The sequence below is a fragment of the Trichosurus vulpecula genome, chromosome 7 (assembly GCF_011100635.1).
Source record: "Trichosurus vulpecula isolate mTriVul1 chromosome 7, mTriVul1.pri, whole genome shotgun sequence".
Taxonomy (NCBI): domain Eukaryota; kingdom Metazoa; phylum Chordata; class Mammalia; order Diprotodontia; family Phalangeridae; genus Trichosurus; species Trichosurus vulpecula.
The window spans coordinates 272,513,069-272,527,459 of NC_050579.1; positions in this window are offsets into that span (position 1 = coordinate 272,513,069).

Consider the following 14,391-nt stretch of genomic DNA (forward strand, 5'->3'; position numbering starts at 1 on the left):
TGTACAACGTTCTCCTAGTTCTTCTCATTTCACTTTGCATCAGTTCATGTAAGTCTTTCTGAAACCATCTTGCTCATCATTTCTTATAGCACAATAGTATTCCATCACAAGCATATACCACAACTTGTATCCCCTCGATTTCATTTCTTTGCCACCGGAAAAGAGCTACTATAAATATTTTTGTACATATAGGTCCTTTTCCTTTTTGTTTTTAGCTCTTTTGGGATACAGATCTAGTATTGGTATTGCTTGGTTAAAAGGTATGCATGGTTTTATGGTCCTGTGGGCATAGTTTCAAATTGCTCTACATAATGGTTGAATCAGTTCACAACTCTAACAAAAGTGCATTAGTGTCTTAATTTTCCCACATCCCTTCTAACAGTTATCATTTTTCTTTTCTGTCCTACTAGCCAATCTTATAGATGTGAAGCAGTACCTCAGAATTGTTTTAATTTGCATTTTTCAATCAATAGTCATTTAGAACATTTTTTTCATGTGGGTATAGATAGCTTTATTCGAAAACTGACTGTTCATATCTTTTGATCATTTATCAGTTGAGGAATGGCTCTTATTTTTATAAACTTGGCTCTGTTCTCTGAGAAATGAAGCCTTTATCAGAGAAACTTGCTTCAAAATTTTTTCACAGTTGTGATTGCTAGCTGTATTTCCCTCCATCCTATTTCCCCCCTCCTCATTATTCTATTCTCTCGCCTTTCACCCTGTCCCTCCCCAAAAGTGTTTTGCTTCTGACTACCATCCCCCACCAATCCTCCTTCCCTTCTATCAGCACCCCACCTTCTCTTATCCCCTTCCCCTCCTACTTTCCTGTAGGATAAGATAAATTTCTATACCCAGTTGAGCATGTAGATTATTCCTTCTTTGAGCCAATTCCAATGAGAGTAAGGTTCAAGTGTTTCCCACCACCTCCCCCATCTTCCCTTCCACTGTAAAAGCTCTTTCTTACCTCTTTTTTATGAGATAGTTTACCCAATTCTACCTCTCCTTTTCCCTTTCTCCCAGTGTATTCCTCTTTCTTTCCCCTTAATTTTATTTCTTTTAGATACCATCCCATCAACTTTGGATTGCATCTTGAGCTCCCTTGCTCTGGAACACAAAATTCCATTCCTTCCTGTGATTTCTGGTGGGTGAAGAATGGTCTTGAGTTATTCAGATTTCCTTCCTTTGTATTTGAAGGTCTTTTTCCTCTTCACTTACAAGAATTTGTTGTTTATCAGCAAAAGTGTTGAACTTAACTACTATATGTCTTGGAGTTTGCAGCAGTGATCTAAATTTTGCTTTTACAATTTTTATTTCTTTTTCAAATCAGTCAAGAAAACTCTTCCATGGTTCCAAACTTGGGAATCCACAGGTTCCTCTGCCTTATCAAGTGTGGGTTAATTTTATTTTTTCTTGCAATATTTTTTTATAGATGGTTATATTCCCTTCTGTTATTAATATCTTTCCTGTCAGTTTATCTGTTCATTCTCAAGGTCCCTAACTAATTTTCCTACTTCCCGAGATACCTGGTATTTTTAGGACTTTCCTTCTGATTTTCCCCTGTTGTTCATGTTCTGACTCCTTTCTCTTTGATGGCGGTTTTCCTGAAGACTGGACCTCAAAGCCTGGCCCCAGCTGGATGCTGGACTCTTTCTCTCAACGTTAGTGGCACACCAAACTGCCAAACATATCCTATCTGTTCCTCAGTACTAGCTGAACTCTATTATAGCATAGTGTATGCTGCTGTCCCAGCTTAATCAAGTTTCTCCTTTTTGGCTTTCTATGACATTAGGAGGAAGGAGAAGTTGAGTTGAGTTCTTTTTCTAGGGATCTTTGTGGGCAGTGGGGGAGGAAATACTGAGTAATTTAGGGGTTAGGGATTAGCCTTCCCTGCTGTTTACTCATCAAAGAGTTACTTCTTCAGGATTTTTGGTGCTCTAGACTATGGAGACAGCCAAAATCTCTTGAGCATAATTTCTATTTTAGGGAGGTTGTGACAATCAGAAAAAATGTGTATTGGTCCAGCCTAGCCTTTTAAAGATATTTTTGGATCCAACATGTTAACTTGCCTTCTTAGTTTCATTGCTTCTGTGCCTCCATTCCAGGCAATGGTAAACATGTTGAATGTGGCCAAGAGTGAATCCCTGTGGTGCCCTGCTAGAGTCTTTCCTCCAGTTTGGCTTTGACCCATAATCAATACTCTTTGTACCCGAACATTAACCGACTCTTAATCTATGTTACTGTACTTTAATTTGGCCAATATCGCTGTCTTTTCTAATAAGATATCAGATATTAGATTCCTGTCATGAAATTTGGGCATACTGTATCTAGAGCATTCCCTACATCTACCAGTCTGATAACACATTCAGTGTCAATCCATTAATATTTATTAAGCATGTTATGTAACAGGAAACTGTGCTAAGCACTGGAAGGCTCTCAAGGAGTTCATGGTCTAATGGGAGAGACAGCATGTAAGCAATTATGTGCAAACAAGTTATATACTGTCAAAAATAAAATGAGTTTAATTGGGTATGACTTCTTGGTGACCCCATGCAGGCTCCTAATTGTTGCTGATTTCTTTGTAAATGCTCATAAATGTTCCATTTTATAATACCTTCTAAAAACATTTCCAAGAATTAATATCAAGCTCACTGACCTATAATTTCAAGACTCCGTGGGACAACATTTTTCTGTCCCTAGGCTTAGGTCCTCTCTCATTCCCCAGTGCTTAGCACAATGCCTGGCACATAAATGCTTGTTGACTTCCCCATGATTTATCTATTTATTTTAAAAGAAGACCTATGATTTCATTGGTGCAGAGAGCTCCCAGTGAGGCAGTTCCTCTATTAATGAAAATTGCTAGTTTCTTTGCAATTTATAGTTTTAGTGAGATTCCTGGGACACTGAGAGATTAAGTGAGTTGCCTAGGGTCACATGGCCTATAGGTGTCAGAGTCAGGACTAAACTTGGGTCATTCTAATTTTGAGGCCAGCTTGCTACTATCCTTTATACCATCACCTAGCATCTATTTGGGCAGCTAAGTGGCACAGTGGCTAGAGGGCCAAGCCTGGAGTCAGGAAGATTCATCGTCCTGAGTTCAATTCTGGTCTCAGACACTTACTAGCTGTTTGACCCTGGGCAAGTCACTTAACCCTGTTTACCTCAGTTTCCTCATCTGTAAAATAAGCTGAAGAAGGAAATGGCAAACCGCTCCAGTATCTTTGCCAAGAAAACTCCAAATGAGGTCATGAAGAGTTGGACAGGACTTAAAATGACTGAACAGCAACAACGAACCACAACACTTAAGCTCTGTAAAGGTATAGGTGGTCTTTGCTTTTATCATGTCTTTGTTAACTTAGACTGCTTCCTACTGTGTGGTTTAGCTTTCCCCCTTATTCATCCAGCATAGTTTTGATCCTTACATTCTCCAATGGTTTTTTATTCCCTACAACCAGTGATAGTTTTAATAACTATATCCTGAGACCTAAGGGCTAACCCCTGGATTGTCCCTGTCCCTTCCATGGACTCATCAATCCCCTAGTGAGCCCTTCACCAAATTTTATCTTACAGCATAACCCTAGCCCCAAAGCCCATTGGTGGGAGACTCTCTCCCCATTGTCCTGAGCCTGCATGTTGGGTGGGGTGGAGTTGGTGAGAGGAGACCTCTTCCATTCTTGAGTCTCTTTGGTCTCTTCAGTCTCTGTTGTTGCTTTGGGTACTTCTGGTTTCCAGCTTCAAGAGAGAAGATAGATAATGCCAACCCTACTTCAGGTTGCCGAAGGGAAAGGCTCTTGGAAGAAGCTGACATGAAGGAGCTGGGAGTCTCCATCATGTCCCTATCCCAAGCTTGCTACACTAGAGAACTTCCACTTAGATGGGAACTAGGACTCTCTCTGTTGAACTGTTATCTGACTCCCAATGAAAAGGCTCCTTTACTCTGCATAGTATAGAATACATTCTCCTCCAAAGACTTTCTCTGATATTGCTTTGGATAAATGGATTTCTTAGCTACCCGTCGTAGACGCCGTCTCTGATGGGAAAGATTCAAGTCTTGGATATAAAGCATGGAATCCTGCTTCCCCCATCAATGAAATCATGAGCAAAAGTCAGCTTTCCCCACCCCCGCTCTAGATTAGCGGTATTTAAAGGAGCAGACCGATATAATTCTCTCTGTGGGGAGCAGAGTGGCCATGTCTGTCTGGCTCCAGCCTCCTGCTTCCACTCTTGGCAGAAACTAAAGTCTCTTGGAGATGGGTTAAAGGAGAAGAGGTTAGAGATGACTATTCTTTAGTGGCTTTGCGTCGTCACACAATGACACCCCCGTGAATCAAAATCCATGGAAAGCGAAGAAGCAGAAACTTGGATATTCAGTCAGCTTCTACTGTCTTTCTTCCTAACAGTGGCAGCTTGGACACTTCACAGTAGGACCTGGGACTGTGTTCTTCTTACCAGTGGGTACTTAGAGCCAACCACCTACTCCCTTCCTGCTGATCAGCTCTTTTCCAAGAGTCCTATAGAAACCATTCATTAGTTCCTTTGAGTAAAACTGAGGTTTTCTTGAGACTGTTGATCTGGAGGGAGTTAACTTGGCATTGTATTTTGACCATGTGGCTGGAGACTTGGTAGCATGCTATGGAGTCAAAAGTGAATATAAACCTTAATGGGACTTTTGTTGCAAAATGTCAACATTAACATGCTGGGTACCAGGCTAGAATTATATCTATCTACTCTTTTAAATATTGTTAGCCTAGGGGATGTGATTTCCAGGTTCAAGCTGACTTTTGATCACTATTTCATTAATGCGGGAAGCAAGATCCCAAGTTTTATGTCCAAGGCTTAACTCCCTTCCCACCAAATGCCACTCCTACTATGAGAGGAGCATAAAATTTGATGAGAAGCTGTTAGTTTCACTTGCCTTGCTTTTAGAAGAATATATTTCCTTTCATCTCTTGCCCCAGGGGCAGTAGAAGCTATGGGAAGTTTAGGTGAGAAAAAGGAACAAGTGTGAGCCACAGAGATCATATTCAAGCAGAGGGTACTGGTCTCTCAGTGCCCTCCTCTCAGGTTCTGTGGTAAATGGCGCTGGGGGACCAGAGCGAAGACAGGACCTTTGAGTGGAGCAGTGTGATTTCCTCAAAATCCACAGAGGCGAAAGATGCAAAAGCTCTCATGGGGGAGAAAAGGAAGTATGTGGAGGTCCCCAAAGAACCAGCTCACATGAACTGACCAGAGGTTCAGCCCTAGTTCCCTTCTCCTGACCCTAGATTATATCCTTCCCCTTTCCCATCCCTGACAGAATCTGTTCCTAAGAATATAGGTTTCATGTTATCCCCAGAGAACCACACAGAGACACCAAAGTCTAGGTAAAAGTGCCACAACACATTCCATTGTAGTGGGAAACCTGAGAAACTGATGACTTTGGGGTGAGCACTAGGGAGAGAGAGAGGCAGAAACTTTAAGTTTCTGTGTCAGTAGAAAGAGAAGAGGGATGGAGGTTGGGGGTAGAGAAAACCAGTTAGGGAAACAGGATTTTGAGGCTTCTACAGGACAATCCTGAAGAAATCAAGACTTGCTATGCTATTCTTTTAGCCTTTATTCAGAATTGGCCAATAGAGAAAAAAAGAGGCTTTTGATGGGAGTGGCGCCAGGGATTCCCATGACTCTTGAGCAATAATAATAGGTAGCATTTATACAGTGCTCTGAGATTGCAAAGTGCTTTACACGTTATCTCATCGGACCCTCACAACTACTCTATTATTATCCCTGTTTTACAGATGAGGAAACTGAGGCTGGGAGAGGTTAAGTAGCTTGCCCAGTCACCAAGTAGCGTCTCAGGCAGGATTATGAAAATTAATGGTTGTATTTGCCACAGGACCTTAGAAGACTAATTTCTTTTCTTCTGATTTTCATTAATTACGTCACCGTCTCTTGTATGGTGATGAACTGTGCATAGTTATTAATAGGTCTTAGCATGACCCCCACTCACCATTCCCACCAAACTAGAAGCTAAGCAGTAGAATTGCCTCCTGGGTCCTGTTCCTATTTACGACAGTAAAATAGCTTCTGGTCATAGGAGGCCTAGCAGACTGAAAGCACTGATTGAGCGTGTGACTTGGTTGTGCATTTTCCCCTGTGGGATGGAGAAGGAAACAATTTGGGGAAATATCATTACTGGCACCTTCTGAAAGCAGCCTATTTCCTTTTTCAAAGCAGTCTATTAATACTTTGTCAGTGGGTCATCAGCGAGTTATAGATACGATGATTTTGCAGAATTTCCTCTAAATGTGCTTTTTCAGCATGCTACAGCTGGAGAATGAGAAGGGGAAGGAAGGGAAGGGTACATATGACTCCATGAATGTCTCATAACTGACTTCTTCAATAAGACCAAAAAAGAAAAGAATTGAGAGAGAAATCAGCATAACTAATCGTACATAGAATATCTAAAAATGTATGCGATGTGCCGCAGCTCTACAGGGGGATTGGCACAGGATGTCAGAGTGTCTACTCATCTCCCTTCTTTGGAACCATGCGTATTCTTTGAATTTTGCAAAATTCTTTCTTTTTTTGGTGGTTTGTTCCTTTTACATCGTCGTAGTCATTTTGTATGTTGTTTCCTTGGCTTTGCTTATTTCCTACTCTGTGTCAGTTCATGTAGATCATGCTACTCTGTATTCAGCACAAGCTCAATAGTCTTTAAAAAAAGCTTTATTGCCGAGTTTTGTTTTCACACAATAATCACTTCTCAGTAACACCCCCCCCCCGCTCCATCCATTGTACATTCCCTTAAAAAAAAAAATTAAGGAAGAACATGTTGTGGTGATTATGACTAACAGAGCACATCACACTCTTCCATCCTTGCAGCTTACCACTTCTTACAAGAGGAAGGCAATGGGTCTTCACATTAGTCAGCTGGAGTTAACATGTTAGCTAAGTGGCGCAGGGGATAGAGATCTGGCTATGGAGTCAAGAAGATGTGAGCTCAAATCTGGCCTCTGATACTTACTGCTTGTGGGACCTTGGGCAAGTCATTTAACTTCTGTTTGCTTTAGTTTCCTCATTTATAAAATGAGGATAATAATAATAATAATAATAGCACCTGCCTCCAAGGGTTGTTGTGAGGATCAGACGAGATAATAAATATAAAGTACTTGGTACGCAGTAAGCACTACATAAATGCTAGCTCTCATCATCATTGTATTGTAGCTGAATTCAAACTGAGCAATGGATATTCCCATAGAATCATCAATTTTGAGCTGGAACAGACCTTAAAAATCACCTCAACCAAACCCCACCATTTTGTAGAGAAGGGAACTGAGGCCCTGGCAAGGTTGAGTGTCTTTTCCAGGGTCTCATGGGTGGTAAGTAGCAGAGGCAGGACTTGAACTCAATTCCTAATGAGATATTTCACATTGTCTTCCATTTTTTCATTCCTTGGTTCTGTTTTATAATATCTTGATTTCTCATAAAGTCACTAGCTTCCACTTGCTCCAATCTCATTTTTAAGGTAGTATTTTCTTCAGTGGTCCATTGGACCTCCTTTTCCATTTGGCTAGTTCTGCCTTTCAAGGCATTCTTCTCCTCATTGGCTTTTTGGAGCTCTTTTGCCATTTGAGTTAGTCTATTTTTTAAGGTGTTGTTTTCTTCAGTGTATTTTTCAGTATTTTTTTGGGTCTCCTTTAGCAAGTTATTGACTTGTTTTTCATGATTTTATCACATCCTTCTCATTTCTCTTCCCAATTTTTCCTCTACTTCTCTAACTTGCTTTTCCAAATGCTTTTTGAGCTCTTCCATGGCCTAGGACCAGTTCATGTTTTTCTTGGAGGCTTTTGGTGTAGGCTCTTGGACTTTGTTGACTTCTTCTGGCCATATGTTTTGGTCTTCTTTGTCACCAAAGAAAGACTCCAAAGTCTGAGACTGAATCTGGGTGCGTTTTCACTGCCTGGCCATGTTCCCAGCCAACTTACTTGACCCTTGAGTTTTTCAGTGGGGTATGACTGCTTGTAGAGTAAAGAGTACTTTGTTCCAAGCTTGAGGGTATGCACTGTTGTTTTCAGAGCTATTACAGCCAGCTCTGCCACACCAGCACTCCTCCTTCCCCAAGAACCCCCAACCTGGACTGCTCTAAGATCTTCAGCAGGCTCTGCACTCCTGCTCCGATCAGCCACTTAATTCCTCCCACCAGGTGGGCCTGGGGCCAAAAGCAACTGAAGCTGTAGTTCTGTAGCTGCCCCACCTCCCCTGCCCCCGGGGCAGTGGCTGAACTGGGAACTCTATCACCCTGTTCCCAGCAGCTTTTCCCACTAACCTTCTCTGTTGTCTTTGGTGTTTGTGGGTTGAGACATCTGGCAACTGCCACAGCTCACTGATTCATGGTGCTAGGGCCCACTCTGCCCGGTTCCTGGTCTGGTTGGTCCATGCAGCCCACGCTGGGCTCTGCTCCATTCTGTTCCCAGCTCCATGCAGGATAGACCTCACCCAGCAACCATCCAGGCTGTCCTGGGCTGGAGCCCTGCTTCCCTCTGCTATTTTGTGGGTTCTGCAGTTCTAGAATTGGTTCAGAGCCATTTTTATAGGTTTTTGGAGGGATTTGGCAGGGAGCTCATGCTAGTCCCTGCTTTCCAGCCACCGTCTTGGCTCCGCCCCCCCCCCCAACTCAGTTCCACTGATTCCAAACCCGTTTCTCTTTTCTAGTATACTGTGCTAGCTCCAGGCAAAGAGACCAATCCAAGTAACCCAAAGGGTAGCTGCAGCTTCATTTTATACACTTGTTAGGTTTGACATAGTAAGTTATTTCCTGCTTCTTAGTGACTAATCCACTTCTATATTTAGGAGGGAAACATTTGGTTTCCATTGCTTTAGTCATAAGGCAACTGATTTTTATTTTTGTTTTTTCACCCTTGGCAAACCAATTACAGAAGACTGGCTCTCTGGGAATAACGGTTCTATTAGGATAAAAATATGTGGAAAAACACTATATTTTGCAAGTTTGGAAATTTGGGGAAGTCTCATTCCTATTGAAGAAGAGTTGTTTGTTTTCAAAACAGCTTGTTATTGGAGCTCCATAACTTGCAGCAAATTTTGCTATAAATCTACATTTATTCAACAAAAGTTTCCACCACCCCCTACCTTTCTTGTCAGCAGAGCATCTGGCCTTCTACTTTTTATTCCAGTGCAACTTAAGCTTCTCAGGGTCAGAAGCTGCTATGTCTTTGTATCACCAACCCCTAATATGGTACCTGGTGTATAGTTGGTGCTTAATAAAAGTGAATTGACTTTTGACTGATGTACAAAGGCTATCCTTAAGAGCTCCCTCTTTTCTTTAAAAAAAAATCTCTTGGTATCATCCCTCCATTCTTGCCTCCTTTCCTTCTATTGTTGATGAAGAAGTAGATGTGCTCTTTGCCAAGGACAAACCTTCCACTTGGGCCTTGAATCCTGTCTCTTCCAGCAGTTTGCCCTCAAATCATTCTGTCTTCTGACTTTCTTGGTCTCTGTATTGCCTCTGTCTCACTATATGTATCTTCAATCTCTTCTTACCTATTTGGTTCCCTCTGTGCTACATGTGAACATGGCCAGGTCTCCCCTACTCCTTCACTTGACCATGTCCATGCCTTTAAGCATGGGTATGGTCAAGTATAGGAGATCATCCTATTTTTCACCTTCCTTTTCACCGCCAAACTCCAAGAAAAGCCTTTGATAGTCATTGCCTCCACTTCCTCACCTTCTCACTGCTTGACCTCTTGCCATCCAGGGCTTCTATTTCCATTTCTAGACTAAAATTGTTCCTTCTAAAATGACTAGAGCTTGTTAATTATTAATTGCTATGATTTTTTTCTTAGTTCTCATCTTTCCTAACATTTGACACTTTTTAAGATACCCTCCTCCCTATAACAGCTCTTTTTGTGGTGGCAAAGCATTGGAAATTGAGGGGATGCCCAACAACTGGGGAAGAGCTGAACAAGATGTAGTATATGATTGTGTTGGAGTACTCTTGCGCTATAAGAAATGCCAAGCAGGGTGCTCTCAGAAAAACCTGAAAAGACTTACAGGAACTGATGCAAAGTGAAATGAGCAGAACCAGGAGAACATCGTACAGAGCAGCCATAATATTCTATGATGGTCAACTGTAAATGACTTAGTTGTTCTCATCAGTACAATGATCAAAGACAATCCTGAAGGACTTATGATGAAAAATGCTATCCATCTCCAGAGAAAGAACTGATGGAGTCTGAATGTAGATAGAAGCATATTTATTTAACTTTCTTTATTTTTCTTGGGGTTTTTTTGGGGGGGTCTTGTTTTCCTTCACAACATTACTAATATAGAAATATGTTTTGCATGACTGAACATGTATAACCTATATCAAATTGCCTGCCTTCTCAGTGGGGGGGGGGGAGAGGAGGGAGTGATAGAAAGAATTTGAAACTCAAAATTTTAAAAAATGAATGTTAAAAATTGTTTTTACATATAATTGTGGAAAAATAAAATATTAAATAATTTTTAAAGAAAGATACCCTCCTCTTGGATATACTCACCTCACTCAATTAATAATTATTTATTAAGTGCTTCCTTTGTGCCAGGCACTTTGCTAGGTGCTAGGAATTCAAGGACAAAAAACCAGGCCCTTTCCAAAAGAAGATTACATTCTATATGGTAGAAAACATGTTTATGTACAAATGTGCATAAAACATATACAAAATCAATGCAGGGTGCTTTCAAAAAAGAAACGCTCCTAATTAGAGGTGGGGTCAGAAAAGGCTTTATTAGGATGTGTCACTTAAGCCAAGCTTGAAGGAACTAGGGATTCTAAGAGACAGAGGTGAGGAAGAAATGCATTCCAAGGAGACACCCACTTCAAAGGCTTGGAGATGACAGATTGGAAGGAATGTCATGTATGAGGAGCAGAAAGGCCACTCTGGCTGGACTATAGTGTATGTGAAGGGAATAATGTATCCTAAACTTGAGAGTGTAGATTGGACCCCAATTGTAAAGGACTTTAAATGTCAAGCAGAGAGGAGTCTATATTTGATCTGAAAGACAATAGGAACCACTACGGATTATTGAACAAGGGAGTGACACGGCTGTCCCCCAAGCCTGCAATTCTCTGATCCCTCACCTCTGCCTCTTTGCTCAGAGCCTAGACTACAGCTGGAGCTGTGTTCCTGGCTGTAACACCTAACAGGATATCAAAGGTGCAAGAGGTGAAATAGAAATCATAGCCCCAGGACCAGACACATCACTTTGGAGAGTTGTGCAAGAAGAGCCCAAACCTAATTCATTTCATTTGGATACCCTTCAGCCAGAAAAGAAAGGCTCATGGGCCCTGGCTTTTGTATATGAAGATATCCAAGCACTCAACTCCTCTGTGGTGGTAAATTTAACCCCATCACTTTTAAAACTCCACCCCAGATGTTCCTACTTCTCTATGCTATCCCAGTTCTTTTGCCGCTCTTCATCACCTTGATGCTACGGCAATTCATCCTGGCACCCTCACCAACATCATGAAAGCCATGCATGTATCCCCAGACTTTGTACAAATTATAGACTGGTAAGGACTGGCTTCCGGACCCTGCTCCTCCTGATTACTAATGCAGTTAGAGCAGCTCCAACCACTCAAGATACTGCCATGTTTCCTGCCTACTGCAGGGTATGTGAAGTTCCATCTTCTAATACCAGTCTCCTCTATGACCAACTCCAGAAACTAACCAAGGCCCTGACAAGCTTTGCCAGTGTTTTATGAAGAATGCCTGTCTCCGGATTTGCCTATCAAGTCTGGAAAAAGCTGAAGCAGCTCCTCTTTTCTCCTGATATTTTCACTACAGGAGGAATTTTTCAGGACACCACTACCAATTTCCTATGAACAAGCAGTGACCCAAAGAAGAAATATGAGAAGACACGCCTAGCTTGCTCCTTTACAGAGGTGGGAGGGCAATCAGTGTGGTACATTGAAGATTTCTTCAGGGCTTTTTTGTGTTGATCAATTTGGCTGATCTTTTCCCTTCCCCTTTTTTCCTCTGAAACAAATATTTGTCATACGGAATAGCTCTGTTATAGAGGATGGGGGAAAGAATGCGGGGAGAAATTCTGGTCATGGAAAAAACAAAAGATATCAATAAAATTTTACTTTAAAAAGAAAAAAAAAGACAGCTTAAATCCTAATTTCTGCAGGAAGCCTTCCCCTCCCTTATTACCTAGTATTTACTCTGTAAATATCTTATATGTACCTGATTAATAACATATTTTCTCCCTCAATTAAATGTATACTCCTTGAGGTCATGGGCTATCTTTGCCTTTTTTGTATCCCCAGGGTCTGGTGCTTAATGATAGTTGACTGACTGACATGATATAAGTTATCACCTTTGAAGCCATGTGGAAGAGGGATCGGAGAGGAAGAGACCAATTAATAGCTAACCTGTGTAAGATGGTGAAGTGGATGTAATACCAGGCCTAGAGTCAGGAATAGTCATCTTCCTGAGTTCAAATCTGACCTCAGACACTTCCTAGATGTGTGACCCTGGGCAAGTCACTTAACTCTGCTTGCCTTCAGATATAAAACATACACTTCTCTCTCTGGAAAGCTGGGAAGGATTAAATACCTTAGCTAGATTGCTTCCAAGACAATGAACTTGCATCCAGGGCACAGACTATATTCACACAGTTGTTCCTACACTCTCAACCATTTAAATTCCCCAAAGGAGTATGGGGAATTAAGAATACTGATGCTCCTAAGGGATGGACCTGTATACTGAAGGAAGGGGCTTTTGAGCAGTAAGGATTTGTCCAAAAAGAGAGGCAAATATAAGGGCAGCTAGGTGGTGCAGTGAGTAGAGCACAGGCCCTGGAGTCAGGAGGACCTGAGTTCAAATGCGACCTCAGACACTTGACACACTTACTAGCTGTGTGACCTTGGGCAAGTCACTTAACCCCCAATTGCCCTGCCTTCCTCCCTGCAAAAAAAAAAAATAGAGAGGCAAATATTCTGCCATTACCTATCTGGAGGTGATGACCAAAACCAGAGCTGAGGGTCTGAGGGAGTCAAAGGCAGAAGTTTTTTATTAATCTTTTCTGTTACCCTAGCTCATAGAGCTTTTGCAGCAGAAAGAACTCTAATAACTGAAGAGAATCCAGTTCTTCTCAGCCTAGCCAGTGACTGAAGGACTGTGGCTTCTTTTCTAAGAGTGAGCCCAGCAGATCAAGTTATCCAGTAGAGACTAGACAGGCTCTCTGCCTAGTCTAGTGGCTGTGGGAGACCTGTGTCCTCTACACATGTGCCCTGCTACCATTGTACTTTGGGTTCTTGTACATCTATGTGAACTTGTAGGTTAGTGTGCCCCTGGTGTTGGGGAAATTATTTATACTTATTATTCTTATGATATCATTTAAATAAATCCCTTTGCTAAAGAATTATCTTTAGCAGTTATTCTATTGACTGATTGTTAAGGGGAAGTGGTGGATGTTCGTGAGCTCCTGTTTAAAATGATAGCCTTAACAAGGATACCCCTAGAACCCTCTGGGAACCCACAATGGCAGTGCAAATTGGGTGAGTGAGCCCCAGGGGGTGTTAACCTGAAATAAAGAAGACTGACAAAGTAGCAAAAACTAGGATCCTTAATTAAAGCAAGGAATTGCAATTGGGGGTCATCACATAGCACCAGAGTATGTCCAAGCAGGCTGACGGAGACAGGGTTAAATACATTTCAACAGGGAGGGGGACTCATGGAAGGCATCGCCCCAAGAAGCTGTTACATAAGTTGTTTTTCAAAACATCTGAAAGTCTATCAAGAAAGCTGAGGGAAACTGGGTGGGGGGTGTGTGGAGTGACATCTGGTCAGAATAGCAGGTTCAGGTTCCAGGTGCAGCAACTGGAAAATTGGTTTGGACCTGCTCCAATCAGGAGGTCAGTGGGGATCAAAGTCACATAGCCCCTTCTGACGTCTACATTCAACATTCTTTTTTAAAACTGGTTTCTGTAGGACCAGGCAAGGTCAGCAGCTACATTCAACAGGGGCATGACACTTGTAAAACAGACTACCCGGACCCCCTCTGTCAGAAAACCAGAGAAGTTAGGTTTCATTCCTCTCCCAGGGTTCTCTTGTACCCTTAAGGTTCTCTGCCATTCACTTCAGCTCCCACTAATGGTGTTCTCTAAATTGTAGGGGTTAGTTCCCAGCACTCCCATTCCATTAGCCATTAACAGTCAGATTAACTTTTACACACACAAAAAAAATTCACTTCAGATAGGCATAGTCAGAAATACATGAACATACCCCCCCCCAGATGTGGGAGGTATAAATAAACAAATTTACTCCCCCAACACATGGGACATGTAATTTTCTACCTTTCCTGTACTACCTCAGTCTCTGGGGAAGGGAAGAGGGTTAGGTTCATAGTTTA